The sequence below is a fragment of the Macaca fascicularis genome, chromosome 7 (genome assembly GCF_037993035.2).
Source record: "Macaca fascicularis isolate 582-1 chromosome 7, T2T-MFA8v1.1".
NCBI lineage: Eukaryota > Metazoa > Chordata > Mammalia > Primates > Cercopithecidae > Macaca > Macaca fascicularis.
The window spans coordinates 84,744,332-84,760,844 of record NC_088381.1 but is presented as its reverse complement, the minus strand read 5'-3'; the positions used below and the strand labels follow the sequence as shown (position 1 = coordinate 84,760,844).

Sequence of the window (16,513 nt, the reverse complement as noted above, 5' to 3'; positions counted from 1 at the left end):
AAAAACAACAAACCAGAATGTTTTGAGTGGCAAATTAAAGATTTTTCTTAATATTTGTCATCCAAATTATTACAAAAAGAATGTGATTTCCTTTATAATCAGGGAGAAGTGTTATTTTCATTTATTTATCTTTAAATCTCTTTTCTTTTTCTTATTTTTCCTCCCGTATGTATCCCAAGTAGGCTAGAACTCCTGCCTCTTGAGGGAAACCAGCCAATTTGTGGGAAGTGCACTACATAAAGCTGCCCATCTTCCTTTTATTTTAAGAGATCTGGAGGCATTTTTATTTCAAATTGTTTTACTGTTCTCAGAATATATGTTAATATATGAAATTGAGGAAATGACAAAGGAAAGGCTGACTCCCTACCCTCCTGGGGTTACTCTTCCAATTTTTGCTGCTATTGTTACATACTAGTATTCACTGGGTACTAAAAAGATGGGCAGCCCCTTAGATCCTTTTTTCTTATCTCTTTCTCATAATCCTACTTCATTCCTTCATTCACTTATTTTTAAAAGGGTCATGTGTACATATCGTTCAGAAAATTTCTAAATGTAACTATCTATAAAAGTATGTGGCAAAATCCCATTCAGAGTCTTATTCTCCTTCCACAGCCAAACACTTTTAATTGGTTTCTTATATATCATTTCAGAATTTATCTTTCCAAATACACATGTATATTCTTATTCTACTCTTCTCTCTCAACACAAAAAGTAGCATACCACACATACGATACCATTCCTTCTTCCTTTTAAAACACACACACCATCAATCTGAGTTCTTCTACATGAGTGCAGAGTCTTTCTCATTCTTCTTTTCAGCTGCACAGTATGCATCATTTGTATGGACCACAGTTTACTTAACCAGTTCCTGTTGGTGGACACTGAAGTCATCCCTATCATACTGTTACAAACAATAGTGTCAAGCACAACCACCTGCACACACCAAGTTCATTTCTGAATCTGCCTTTGATGAAGCCTCTGCTTGAATCACCACAAGGTCACAAGGCTGAAAAGTTAGCCCCTTTTTTAGTTTTCATTAAGTACAGCAGTATGTAGCAAAAGACTCTCTCGGCCAAAGCTAACGTACTCTTTGGGGACTTACTTCATAACAATAAATGGATAAACAGAACACCAAGGAGAACATGTTCTATTTAACCATGCACATGTATGCATACAATACATGAATGTACACAGAAAGTTTAAATAAATCCATCAAAGCATTAAGCATTGTCTCAGTATGATGGATCTATGGAGTGCTTTGTAGACCGCCCTCCTTGCCTGTCAATTCTTTCTAATTCCACAACAGTAAATATGTATACTTCTACAATATAAAATTTCAAAAAATGCTAACTCAAATTAAGCTGCATATATTCCTTCTGTCTGTCCCACATTTGTATGGTGTCCAGAGTGCTCAAATATCACTTTGTTAAAAACATTTAATTATTTTTCAAATATAGAGATGGCAGGGTCTTGCTCTGTTGACCAGGCTGGTCTTGAACTCCTAGATCCTCCTGGATCCCCTCACTTCCATCTCCCAAAGTGCCAGTATCACAAGTGTGAGCCATCAGGCCCGGCCAGCTTCATTTCAGAAATATTTCCCCAGCACTCCACATATTACAAGTAATTCCTTTCTTCTTCTTTAGATAGCATTTTAGTCACATCTCTATTACCTCACTTGTCACATGATAATCAGTTGCTCACCTATCCATCTCCCTTCATTGCTCATGACCTCCTTGAGAAGAGTCTGATTTTCAGCACCTTGAACAGAGTGTGACACATACATGCTTCATACGCAGAGAAGGAAATGATTTCACTACAGTGTAATTACTCCCAGAATTCAATACCTGTATTTCTAAATTGTTCTAGATACTCCGCCAACAACCTGAGAATGTTATGTTTTTTCCCTAAAACTTACATCCATTACTGAGTGATAGTTAACTCAATTGTGACGTGACGTCTTGCCAAGCCCATTCATAGTTTTTTTTGGTGATTTTTAATGTTAAGTTTTGATTTTGATTGTTTCCTTTTTGTTTTCTTAATCTAGCAGTGTTTGCTAAACTTCAACATCTCTATATCCCTGTGTCTTTTCACCTGCTGGTCTCTGCTTGGAATAATGTCTCAAGATTTTAGTCATCTGGAAAAAATTTCTACTCACCCTTAAAGAATCAGCTTAAATAGTCTGGGCATGGTAGCTCATGCCTGTAATCCCAGCATTTTGGGAGGCCAAGGCAGGCAGATCTCCTGAGGTCAGTAGTTCAACACCAGCCTGCAGTCTTGAACTACTTCAGCATGGTGAAACCCTGTCTCTACTACAAATACAAAAAATAGCTTGGCATAATGGTGGAGGCTAGTAATCTCAGTTACTCGGGAGGCTGAGGCAGGATAATTGCTTGAACCTGGGAGGTGGAGGTTGCAGTGAGCTGAGACCACGCCATTGCACTCCATCTTGGGTGACAGAGTAAGACTTCATCTCAAAAGAAAGAAAGAGAGAAAGAAAGAAAGAAAGAAAGAAAGAAAGAAAGAAAGAAAGAAAGAAAGAAAGAAAGCAAGCAAGCAAGCAAGCAAGCAAGCAAGCAAGCAAGCTTAAATAATACCTTCTCTGAGAAGCTTTTATATCTTCCTATTCTTTCAGGAAGAGTTGAAAATTCCTCAACTTTTGAAACATTTGTGTCTCTTTAGTATGTGTCAGGCGCTGAACTGAGTGCCTAGGATAGAAAGATGAAACTGTAGACCCTGCCCTCATGGAGCTCATGGTCTAGTATGGAAAACAGACATATGAACAAATAACCACACTATAGTTCTTCAGAGCTCAAATCCTATCCTAAATACTGCTAAATTAGTGTTCTGTGAGGTTTTGAAAGTACTAGGGCCAGCAACAATATGGCTGCTTGGGTGGCTTTCCATCCAAGTTAACATTCGGCCCTCATCACCAAAGGTCATATGTGTGTACCTCTTCCTTGCAACCCACCAGGGCCTAACACATCATATCACCACCTTTGAAATTAGGAAACAGGCTCAGAAGTCCAAGAGCTTGACCAAAGTAACTCAGCTGGTAGGTAGAAGAACCAGGTTGGTATGATTCTTCTTCAATGTCCTGCCAGTTACATGGGCAAGTGGACTCAAAATCAACAAAAGACAAGTAGATGTTGACATGTGTCAACGAACAGAGGCTCAAAAGGAAGAGTTTATACACAAGAATAGAACAGAAATGTTCTGGAAGTATGTCTGGGGATGTGTAGTAGGAGGGCACACACCAGGTTTCACCTTGGTCAAGTGAATCTATAATTCCAACCTGGGCCTCACCTGCTGAGCTCCAGACTTAGCTATCTGTCTTTCCTACTCTTATATAAAATCCACAGGGCAGGACCTTAATCTCCAGCTTGTTCATCACAGATTAAAGCAGAGCCTGGCTTATAGTAAGTACATAATAAATACATGAATGAATAAATAAACTATCAAAGAAGCTAAAGAAACATTGCACACTACTGGGGGAAGGGATTACCATGAAACAGACCCCAGCAATCACTCACAAATATAGTTGACCCTCATTATTTGTAAATCCCATATTTGCAAATTTGCATACTTGCTAAAATGTCTTTGTAATCCCCAAATTAAAACTTGTGGAGCTTTCAAGGTGACTCCTGGATAGACACACAGTAGTGAAAACTCTGTCACTCCTTGCACACGTCCCAAGCTAAGGTCAAATAATGTGACCCTTGGTCTTCCTGTTTCAACTCTCATACAAAGATGACCTGAGGACTGAGACAGTAGAGGACAGCGCAGGGTAGTGTAAGATGCTGTGGCTCTGGGGCCAAATGGATGGGATCTGAATCATAACTCTGGCACCTGTTAGCAGAATGGCTTCAGGTAAGTCACTTAACACTTCTGTATTTCCTTTATTCTTTTGGAAATAAAGAAAATTCAATCTACCAGGATGAGTTGTTTTTAGGAATTAAGATTATAACCTAAGTGAGATATGTATATATGTATATATTTACCCTGGAAACAAAGGTTTGGTGTTTGATTAATTCAGTGTTCCAACCAACTTTATAGAATATTACTACTGCAAATAATAAGAATTGATGGTAATTATTTATAAAAAAAATAACAGAGATATAGACAAATCAATTATTTGGATGAGCTAGAGGCCGGCGTCAAGAAGCTTCCAAAGAAATAGAACTTTGCCAGGCACTGAAGGTGTGGAAAAGGGTTCCAAGGAGAGAGAATGGCACCTACAGAGAGAGGTCCAGCTAGGGTCAGGAAATGGCATTTCAGGAAGTCTAGAGCAGTAGAAGATGAGGCCAGAATATGGTGCCACAGCGCTTCTCTGCACCCTGTATACACCCTGTATTGCAAAACCTCACTCTCTGCATTTAATTCTTGGTTTCTAGTTCTCTGTTACATTAAACTGTGAGCCCCTCAAGGTCAAGTTCTATAAGAAGAATCCATAGCTACAGTCTTCTAAATTTGAAAACAAGTTATTAAACACAGATACACCCAAAAAGACTGTATAAAAATAACACTGGATTTCAACTGCAGTCATAGGAATTCATAACTGGTATACATTTGCAATCTGTCCAGGATTTTTCTTTCTCTGATGACTGCTGTAACTCTGTCATAAACCCTTTTCATTGTTTTAGGCACCGAGACATTTGTTAGAATGTCTGGGAAAGACATTCTAAAAGAGCAAGAAAGATCTTGATGTTTTTTGTGTAACTGATTGATTGATTGACTGACTGAGATGGGATCTCATTATGTAGCCCAGGCTGGTCTGAAACTCCTAGGTTCAAGCAATCCTCCTGCCTCAGCCTCCCAAGTGGCTGAGATTACAGGTGCATGCCACCATGCTGGGCTCTAGTGTGATATATATACAAGGCTTAAACATACGGTTCATTGGACAAGGCTGCCACCTCAGAGTAAAGATTGTTTTAAATCTACACTAATAGTCTTATTTATCTATATGCAAGATACAATTTTACCACAATAAAACACAAGGAAGCATACTGATATACATATACATTACAAACAGGATAAAAAAGCAATATAATTTTCTCCACAGAAACTTGCAAAATCCTGACCAAAACACAGTAAACAGGATGTTAAACTCACAGCTTACATTTCTCCACTGAAACCTAGGAAAAACAATGCCAGTTTTTGTGCAGTCACAAAACTAAGCACTGTGAGAATTTACAAGATTTGGTAAACTTGTATATTCTCCCCACCCCATACACAAGTCTCAAAGAGCCTAGCAGTCTTACCCCAACACTTCAATCTCCTCCATCCTCCAAAATAAAACCCTCACTGTCCAATATCTGAATTTATATTTCCGAACATCTAAAATCTTAATCAAAACTAAGAGCAGTGCATTTGCTTGGCCCCATAAAATTCTTGGCATAGTTTTACTTAGGCACACCACAGATCGTACTATTACCTAAAAACATATGGGTAGAACCAATATTCAAACAAATATATTATGAAGGTGAAAGCATATAGGGAGTGTTGTTTTTAAACAGATTCAATGCTGCTATTCTCCACTTGTAGTTTGGGTATGATCAAATCACATCATGCTGTATAGCTAAGCATGTCCTATATTTTATGACAAAGTAGGGTAACAAATTATTCATTGAGGACCTGTTGTGTACACAGAGGCATGCTGGAAGCTGTAAAAGACTTGATTCTTGCTCTCAAGAAACTTCCAAGGTTGTAGACAGCCTAATAGAATGTAGTCAAAAGCAAATACTTCAAGCACTACCCATCACAATTACCTCAGGTATTTACTTTACCCTTCTACAAGTCTCTGAATATTTCGAGGCCCCCTTTCCTATCTCTGTGGACTCTATGGCTCAACATTCTTCACAACCACAGGCTTTCCTGGACTTCATGTTGTTATTGAATCAGCATTTCTCATTACCTGCCTCATTCGCTAATTAAAATTCCACTTTATATTCAACCACCACTTTGGCTTTGAAGCCACTGCCTGATACTGACACTTCGTAGATGTAGTATGAATATTCTTATATGTCTCTGTCTACTGATGAGGATCCTACTCTTTTAGTAGAAAGAGTAGCACTGACTTCCAGTCAACTAGTTTTGATAATATCTGAAATATCGGATAATATTTCAATAATACTCCTGAAACAAATAATGAGTGATGTTCTCTCAAATATATGTATAATCAAATGTGAAATTGAGAAGATTGGGAGGACCTGAGACTCAGAGATTGTATTCAGGCCTTTGTAGTGGCATTTATTTGACATAATTATGCATTTTAAAAGTAAGTTAAATTGTCATCAGATCAGTCTGAAATTTATAGAGGCTTTTGTTGGTGAGAAATGTATTTTATATGTAATCATTTACCTGGAGAAATGTTTTTGATTAATGTTATCTGTTAAAGACTTCAGTTCACAATGTTTCCCCTGTTAGTAGTATATATCATTTTGGAGCTGATCTGGAGAATTCGAAGACCATGTGTTAATTGCTATCTGATGTCCTTCTGGGAGGACAATTGATTGGCTTTGGGTTGCCGGGGTTTGGAACTTAAAGGCAAGTCTGAGTCTAGAGATCTTGCCACTGACTTTTGGCAAGTCTGTTGATTCTACCTTTGGAAGTGCCTTTAAATGCCTTATGGAAGGCTGGGCATGGTGGCTCACTTCTGTAATCCCAGCACATTGCAATTATTGATTAACAAATCAATTTTTGAAATGCTTGGTAAATTCAACGGGACCCCTCAGAACAACGAATTTATATGGCCATGAGTTTTTTGTTTTTTTTTTTCCCAAAGAGCATTCACAAGACTTTCTAGTACACCAGTTTGGGAACTGTTGGTGGAGGAATCAGGGTAATTAGAATTTGGACTATTCCAGGTAGAGGTTGCCACTATATTCAAGGAATTGTTCTTAGTGTTTAGTCTTTGTATGTATCAGAATTACCTACAGGAAATGAACAAGCAGAAATACAGAATTGGGCCTTGGCTCAGGCCTAACAAATGAGAACATCTGAAAAGTCTGGGTGTGGAAAAGCTTCTAGGTAATTCCACGTATTCCAGAGACTGAAAACCACTCAATTACAATAGGCCTCCTGGCCCCTTGCTAACTGAATTGTTAATCCTAGTTGAGTATGCTTCTGTTTTGTTTTTTTGGGCCTGGTCCAGGGACTAGACTGTTGCTGCAATTAAGTTCAATTTTATCATTCTTCCCACAGTATCTGTATCCCGATTTTCAGAATCCTTTTCATCAGTGGGGCAAATTTATAGGTCAGTATAGGACAAGTTTTAAACATTAATGGAAAAGAGATTATATTATATTGATACTGTCCTTCTATTCTGGCAGCCTTGAATTTCATTTAGAAAATGTCTCTATTTCTAATTTTACCTTGGTTTTGACATATTTTACTATTAGGGATCACATAAATGATTTTCCTCTTTTTCATGACTTCCTTGTCAACTAATATATTTTTGAAAGCTTCTGGTTAACTTCTAATTACAGGTAAGTTCCATTTTCCTTTTGCTTAACAGGCTCATTGAGGTTTTTAATTGAGATGAAATCTCACTCTGTCACCCAGGCTGGAGTGCAATGGGGTGATCTCGGCTCACTGCAACCTCCACCTCCCAGATTCAAGCTATTCTCATGCCTCAGCCTCCCCAGCAACTGGGATTACAGACACCTGCCACCATGTCCAGCTAATTTTTTACATTTTTAGTAGAGATAGGGTTCCACCATGTTGTCTAGGCTGGTCTCAAACTCCTGACCTCATGTAATCCACCCAACTTGGCCTCCCAAAGTGCTGGGATTACAGGTGTGAGCCACCATGCCTGGCCACTTCTCCCATTTTATACAGGGTCACCTTTCGCAACTTCTAAGAGCTCTTTAAAATAGTAAAGCCCAGCCATAATGCAGCCAAAAAACTAAGATATAAAATGTGTAGAAACACGCTTTTCTTAACTTAATGAAAAAGCATTTTTCAATCAGTCCGTATTTTCACTAAAAGGACAAAAATAAAAGATTCAGAAACAAACTGTATATACAAAGTACATATACCCTGAAGCTCCCAAATGATTGTGAAGCAGTCACTTCCAAACCCTACTGCCCACCACCCAAAACATGAAGAGAAAATAAGAATGTTGGCCTTTCCCATTCTCAATTATCAGTAGCAAGGTACTCAAAGCCCAGCTTAAAGAAATGTTTCTGCAGCGGCTTTACTGTACTGGGGATTTAGCCCCTTCTATTCTTCTAACTCACTGATTTCTGCTTGTATATCTTTAATAATTTCCCCATTCTGCTTTCCTTCAGGTTTTTTGGATCATTCTTTCTAAGAATGAGTTAGAGGTTTCATTCATTTTCATTCTTTTCTTAATGACAAGGATTTTAAGGCAATGAACATTCCTCTGAGCTCTCCTCTAGTCTCTAATAAGTAATGATTGCCTTATTGCTATTCTCTAGATATTCTACAGTTTTAATTCCAAATACCTGTTTGACCTAACGGCTGTTTGCATGAATTTTAAAATTCCACAAATCAACATTTGTTTTCTGGTTTTGTTACTAACTTATAGATTTAACTACGATCAGAGAATGACATCTGTTCTGTTTCTGCTTTTCAGTATTTGAGGTGTTCTTCACTGAAAACAATTAGCTTCTTGAATGTTCCAGATAGGAAGAGGGACGCAGAGGGCGCGAGAGAGGAGTAGTTAGTAGAGAGGAGTAGATAGTAGTATTCTAACTATGGTTCAATTCTAAGCATTCTAAAATTTCACTGGATTTTTTAAACCATGAATTACAAGGGTGTTAAATTTCCAAATTCATGTAGCTTTTGGTTAATCTCTTCATTATTGCCTTCTAACCTTAATTTCTTATTTAAATTATAAATTGTATGGTATGGATGGTACCAATTGTTTTTAAATATTCTGACTTGCTTTATGGATTAATATATAATTAATGTTTCTCCCACAGTCCACATATGCTCGAGAAGAGTATAGAATATCTAATTATTGGGTACAGAGGTCTATATTTGTCCATTATATCATTTTCATTTATAGGTTATTCAAATCTATATATGGGCATTCTGTGTAACTTACTTATGGTAAGCAGGGTATGTTGAAATCTCCAAATACGATGGCAGACTTGTAAATTTCTCCCTGTGGTTTTATCAGATTTTCCTCTGTAATTTGGCAGCTATTTTGATAGGTACATAAAATATGAAAATTGCTACATCCTCCTAATTAACAGTCATTTAGCATCAAGTTCTTACTAATGCTTTCTGTACCAAAATCCTATTTTGTTTGATACTGAAGCTCCATCACTTGTTTTTGGTTAATATATACTGGCATATCTTTACCACTCTCTCTCCTTTATAAAAACTTTCAATCTTTTCACATCCTCTTATTTTAAATATGATGTATCAAAACAGCTGGATATTGTTTTATTAGTTCCATCTGTCTAACTGGTAACTTTAGTCCATTTGCATTTGTTGTGACTGACTTACGTGGTCTTCCTTCTATCCTTTGGAACTTCTATTTCTCTCACTTTCTAATATAATTTTAGTATCTCCTCCTAGAATTCATTTAAGACATATTTTAGACCTCATTCTGATCTCCCTCTCCCCCTCCCCAATCTCACCATCTTCTGCCCTATCATTTATTCCCATGTCTCTCTGTGTAACATACTGACTTACTTTTTGGAGATAATCATCTAACCAATTAATTTTTTCTTCTGGTGGCTAATCCATCCACTGAGTCTCTTATTTCAACAATTACATTTTTTATTTCCTTATTTCATTCTATTCTGAGACAGAGTCTCACTCCGTCACCCAGGCTGGACTGCAGGGGCATGAACCTGCAGCCTCGGCCTCCTGGGCTCAAGTGATCCTCCCACCTCAGCCTCCTGAGTACCTGGGACTATAGGCAGGTGCCCAATACCCAGCCTTTTTTTTTTTTTTTTTTTTTTTTTTTTGTGGTGGTGGTGGGGTATTTTTTGTAGAAACGAGTTCTCACCATGTTTCCCAGGCTCCTCTCCAACTCCTGGGCTCATGCCTTCTTCCCACCTCAACCTCCCAAAAAGTTCTGGGATTACAGGTGTGAGCCATCATACCCAGCTATATATTTTATTTCTGTAAGTTCTATTTCATCCATTTTCCTTTCAGGTCTTCCTCATCATTCCTGGTGGTCTTACTGCTCGCTCAATTTTATAAGTCCATCTTTTTTTTAAATAAATATTAGATTCCACAAGTAACTATTTTCTCACAATTCTAATAATTGAAGTCTGTGTTCTGTATCTGATAATTCCAAAACCTATAATCTTTGGGATTATTAATTGTTTCTGACAATTCTCAAATTGTTGGGTTAACTACCTGAAGGCTGTGATTTCACTGAATTCATAGTTGCCTGCTTTTAATCATTGGGAATCCTACAGGCTTAAGTTAGAGGTGCTTTCCTACAAAAAGTATCTGTGTCTGCTTCTGATGAGAGCTGTGGAGACAACTAACATGAGACCACTTTACCACCATGTGTAATCCTGACATTCTCTTGGATTCTCTTGGAGAATCTCAGGGTTACACAAGGTTCACAAATTTGGCTCCCCAACCTTGCTCATTTATATACAGAAGACTAGACTGCTTAGTATAGGTGGTGACTCCCTTCCTCCTACCCTGGAAAAAACAAAACAGATCTCTCATCTGAATGTGATCGTAGCCTAGGAAATTCTGAAGGTGAATAACTGGAGGCTGTGGGCAGCAGCGAAAGACAAGTGTCTTTTCTGACCATAGAAATAGGTCAGAAGCTGCCCTAAAGGCTGTGTGCTCCAGGATTTCACTATTTAGCTCAACTACCAGTCCCTCCATAAGAATGAACAGAAGCTTCTTAGAGCACCATGTTGCCTTTAAATCACAAATTCTTGCTAAAAGTCAGGGTCATGCTAAAAAAAAAAAAACCTACCGCTTTGGAAGGCTTTCTCAGTAATGTTCTAGAATTAAGGTTACAGCCTGCATTCCGTGTTAACTGAACAGAAAACCAGCCTGACCAACATCGTTCTGCCCTGTGTCTTGCTCTCAGCTCCTCTTGGTTGGGTGCTGGCAGCCAGACTGTCTGGTTTTAATCCTTGCTATGCCACCTGTGACCTTGGACAAATTACCTACCTCCAGTTACCTCATCTACAAAATGCAGATATTAGTAATACCCTCTTTTTAAGTTACTAAGAGAATTGAAAGAGTTAAAAAAAAACGTGATAAATAAAAAGACTTGGTAAGCATGGCATGATTCATAACTTCATGCATTTGTCTCGCTTCTAGGTGGTATACTAAGATCGCAAACTTACATTCTTGGGATTCTTACAACAAAAAGTTGAAAAGCTATGCTGATCCATTTTATAATCACAGTTTTAAATGTTTTCATACATTTATCCTGAATTTACAGATTTTTGTGCAAATATTTTCCTTGATCTTTTTTCTCTCTCAAATAAGATTCTGAACAAAAAAATAACCTGTCTTCCTTTTCCCATGCTTATGGGAATACTGAGTCAACATACACAATTTTATAAACCACCACATAAACTGAAGCACAATACTTATGTCTTTTCTCCCCAGTCAGTAAGGGCTTCATTAAAAAGACATTTTGACATTCACCTATGAAAAACAAAAGAACTATGGCCTGGTAACAAGTAAAAGGCTGGTGTGGTGAGCAAGAGACACAAAGGTTAAAAGTTTAGTATTTTTCAGCCTTGTGTTTATTTTGTATACATAAGTATTTGGTTGGGTTACCTAACATTCAACTTCCAAAACTGACCATGAGGTTTTATGTCAAGAGAAGTACTTTTTATAGCAATTTCACTGCCTAAGCCAAAACAGTCTAGAGAAGCTCTAAAGGTAACAAAATAAAACAGGGCACAATTCTAAACAACTCTGCTTCACACCCAACCTGGGACTGCGACTCACTATAATAGTATATTTGTGATCAACTTTGTAACAATCTGTCAAAAGGAGACCTGCAACATCTGCCCACTAAGAGGTCACTTTAGCATTTCCTACTCTGCAGAAGAAAACACATGGGAATCACTCAGAACTCTGGATTTCCAACAGAACAGCATTTCCCAGAGAGTAAGCCAGAGGACACCATCCTCTGAGACGCTGTCAGGAACACTACTAAACAAATTTGGGAAAAATAGAAAATAGCATTAAGGCTCCAAGAAGTCCTTTGGTAAAAGACATTTTGAACCTGGCTTCCCCCAAACCTTGAAATCCCCACAAAACAAATATATATTAACATACCACTATATTGGCACTCACAGAACATTTTGGGAGATATGGCAAAGATTAGGCTGCAGGTGTCAGGTAAGTAAACTCTTAAAAAACAATATTGAAAAAAATAGAAATTTAAAAATTAAAAGAAAAACAGAAAAGCAAAAGAGAAGTAAATAAATAAAAAAATTTTAACAAACAATATTGGGTCGGGTAAAGTTGCTGAGACCCGTAATCCTAATACATTGTGAGTCTCAGCGGGATGGATCGCTTTAGCCCAGGAATTCGAGACCAACATGGGCAACATGGTAAAACCCTGTCTCTATCAAAAATACAAAAATTAGCTGGGCATGGTGGCATATGCCTGTGGTCCCAGCTACTCAGGAGGAGGAGGTGGGAGGATGGCTTGGGCCTGGGAGGCAGAGGTTCCAGTGACCTGTGATTGTACCACTCACTTCAGCCTGGGCATCACAGCAAGACTCTGCCTCAATGAATGAATGAATGAATGAATGAATGAATGAATGAATAAAACAATATTACTTTACTGTGTGGTAGAACTCAAAATGAACTCAGCACATCCATATGTAATACTAAGGGTTTAAAAAAAGGAAAAAACACTTTTTGTCTCTCTGAGCTTTTACAGATGGATATAACGTCCAGATAACTATTCTGTAGTATCAACACCACAGTTAATACATATTCTGATTACACAGAAATGATTCTTGATGTTAGCCCCCAAAACACATATATAAGCATGTAAAGCAAATACAACTAAAAATAACTGTGGGAACAGAGCTCTTCTGGAGAAAGTTCTGAAGTCTGAAATAGTCACTCATATTTTTACCATAAATGCAACTATTACTATCTCAACCATAGAAATCATCAAAGTAAGGGCTGGATATAGATTTTAATCACCATAATGTGGATTATGTCACATAATAGAATTAGTCAACTGAGTGTTTCAAAATCCTCAAGTTACTTTAAATTGCTCATACTTTGAGGGTCTACAGAACATTTCACAACTAACCTAGCAAACTGCGATCTTTTCCCCACTTCTGTAAGACTTCCAACCACAAAAAAGAAGCAATACAAACTTCAGTAAAACTGCAAGACAATTACCATTGGATTCTACTAAACTGCAATTATCACCTCTAGAAGTAATTAGCCAGCTCCTTACATCTATGAGATTTCCCATAATGATTCCTAGAGGTATAATTAGGATCACAGGCATGTGGGGACCACTCTGTAATCATAACATTCTCTAAACCCCCAATCACAATTTACATTTGAAAAACACTTGGTTTTTATGACAAAAAGGTATGTGTATATATATACGTGTATGTGTGTGTGTGTGTATATATGTATGTGTGTGTGTGTGTATATATATATATATATGAGTCACTAAAAACTCTACTTATCAGCAACATAATGCTTTATAATGGTTCCAGATGTGGGCCCCAGATCAATAGCATCAACTTCACCTGGTAACTTCTAAAAAATGTAAATGGTCAGGTCCCACCACAGACCTACTGAATCAGAAACCCTGGGACTAGCTCTCCACATGAATTCTGGTGCACACTATGTTAAAAATAATAATAATAAATAAGCCAGGCACAGCAGCCCACGCCTGTCATCCCAGCACTTTGGGAGGGCAAGGTGGGAGGATCGCTTGAGCCCAGCAGTTCAAGAACAGCCAGGGCAACATAGTGAGACCTCATCTCTATTAAAAAAAATTAAAAAATAAAAAAATAAAGATAAATTAATCACTTACACTTACCTTCCTGAGAGAACAGGTAACACCACTCAAACAAATGGAGGATCAACTGGAAAGTTATCCTAAAAAGCAAATAAATAAGTTTAATTACTTTTAAGAACATCCTTAATGCTACACTATTTAGAAGATTTTAAAAGAAACTATAAAAGAAAATGTACATTTATTATCAGATAAAGGGTGAGAGTCATAAAGGTAAACTTAGTACCAAAAACCAAATGAAACGAAAACCAAAGCAAATAAAAATGAAGTTAAAATCAGGCCCAAACAGAACAGTGTTATGGTAAACTTATGAAACACATGAAGTGGTTCTACTTCAATAGAACTATATAAAGGAACCATTCCAATAAGGATAGACTAGGTAATTTAGATCAATCTTCTGACTGAGAACTAGAGAGGTGGACAAAACATAATGATTACAGGGCTGAGAAAAGGGAACACCAGAGAACAGGGTCTTCTTTTTCCCCCTTGGGTTTTCTTCCAATGACAGAAGAGACAAAGAACAGGTTAAAAAGCTGACCTAGAACTCACAGCCTCACAGAGCTCACAGGGAGATAAACACTGGAGCTCAGCGTCCACTGAGGAGGGGCCCTGCTAAGTCTCCCGCTCCTTAGGTTGGGACCCTGAAGAATCAACTGCAAATTGCCCTAACAGGGAATGATGGCCAGCTTTAATCATCTCAATCCCTGATTGGATGAGACAATCCCGGGTTGCTAATTTCCAAGCCCCTGGCAGGGGCAAATGTAAATCCTCTCTGGAGAAGAATATCATCCAAGGCTTCAAATTAGTTCTACAATTTTTCATATATAATGTCTATCACTAAAAATAAAAAGCCACATGAGACTGAAAGATGACATAACAGAAAACAAGAGAAGTAAACAACGGACACAAAACCACAAGGAATTGAGATAACAGACTTTGCAGACACACTTTAAAATAACTCTGCTGAACATGATCAAGGAAAGACAGGTCAAGACTGAAAACCTGGCAGAGAAATGCAAATTATAAAAATGAACCGTATGAAATTATGCAATTTAGAACTATCACAACTGAAATTAATAACTTAATGGATAAGTTTAACCAAGCAGTAACCTAGTGGAAGAGAGATTCAGTAAACTGGAAAAAGGTCGGAAAGACAAAAAGGCAGAAAATGGAGAAAATAAAAGACAACATATTGAAAAGTTTATCACATACGTAGAGCTCTGGAAGAAAAAAAAGAATGGGACAGAAGCAATAGCTGAAGATACAGTTGCGGATAATTTTCCAAAACTGATCAAAGACTTCACAAGATTTAACCACCACTTCAAGAGAAATAATGCAAGCTAGCGTGAGAGAATGATATCTTCAAGGTGCTGAATAAAGCAAACTGCCAACCTAGAAATTTACACTTAATGAAAATACTCTTCAATAATAAAAAAAAAAATAAAGGAATTTTTTTTATCTGTAGACTCACACTAAAGAAAATACTAAAGGATATTTTCAGAAAGGAAAAGGAGGATCCTCAGTGAAAATGTGGAGAGTAAAGAGCATGAAAAAGAGCAAATATGCATGTGAATCTAAGTGAATATTGATTATACAATTATGTGTAGGGTTTTAGATAAATATAGACTTGAAATACTTGACAACAGCAGCAAATATTTAGGTGAAAGGACATGAACTCACAGTGTGGTAAGGTCCTTGTACCAACAAGAAAAACAAAAAAATATGAATTTACAAGTTTATATTAGACTTTGACATGTCAAAGACATATTGTAACTGTAGGGTAATAAAAAAGAATAAGAACTATGCTGACAGAGGTAGAAAACTAGAGTCATAAAAAATCTAAAAGAGGCCGGGCGCGGTGGCTCAAGCCTGTAATCCCAGTACTTTGGGAGGCCGAGACGGGTGGATCACTAGGTCAGAAGATCGAGACCATCCTGGCTAACACGGTGAAACCCCATCTCTACTAAAAAATACAAAAAACTAGCCGGGCGAGGTGGCGGGCGCCTGTAGTCCCAGCTACTCAGGAGGCTGAGGCAGGAGAATGGCCCGAACCCGGGAGGCGGAGCTTGCAGTGAGCTGAGATCCGGCCACTGCACTCCAGCCTGGGCGACAGAGCGAGACTCCGTCTCAAAAAAAAAAAAATCTAAAAGAAAGACAAAATAGAGCAAAAAGCAAGAAAAACAAATACAAATGACTCATCAATAAGATGGTAGACTTGAACCCAAGTATCAGCAATAACTAATTGATCCAATTAAAAGACAAACATCATCAGACTTGATAAAAATATATGAAGAGAGGAAGATAAGATAGAAGATGAAAGATAAGAGGAAATTCTTTTCTAGCTTACAATAGAAATGCAAGATTATCCACAAGATACCAACTTAATGACGCAAGATACCAACTTAATGACCGTTACTATAATCTACTTTCAAATAAAGTAGCTCACCTTTTATCTATAATTTAACAGACATAAGGGAAATTATAGAGGGTGATGTAAAGCTTAGTAAAGTACAATTTCATTTAACTTACTATTATTTA

At 37.6% G+C, this 16,513-nt stretch overlaps 1 protein-coding gene across 1 annotated transcript in view; it reads right to left on the bottom strand.

Annotated features, from left to right (window-relative positions):
* The window catches only part of LOC102141890 (golgin subfamily A member 8B-like), a 30,669-nt gene extending 14,558 nt beyond the window's left edge, over positions 1 to 16,111 (bottom strand). Inside the window, exon 1 of the mRNA XM_065547221.2 lies at positions 14,000 to 16,111. The gene's annotated coding sequence lies outside the window, so the exon portion shown is untranslated. The remainder of the gene's footprint in view (positions 1 to 13,999) is intronic.
* Positions 16,112 to 16,513: the final 402 nt, after the last annotated feature.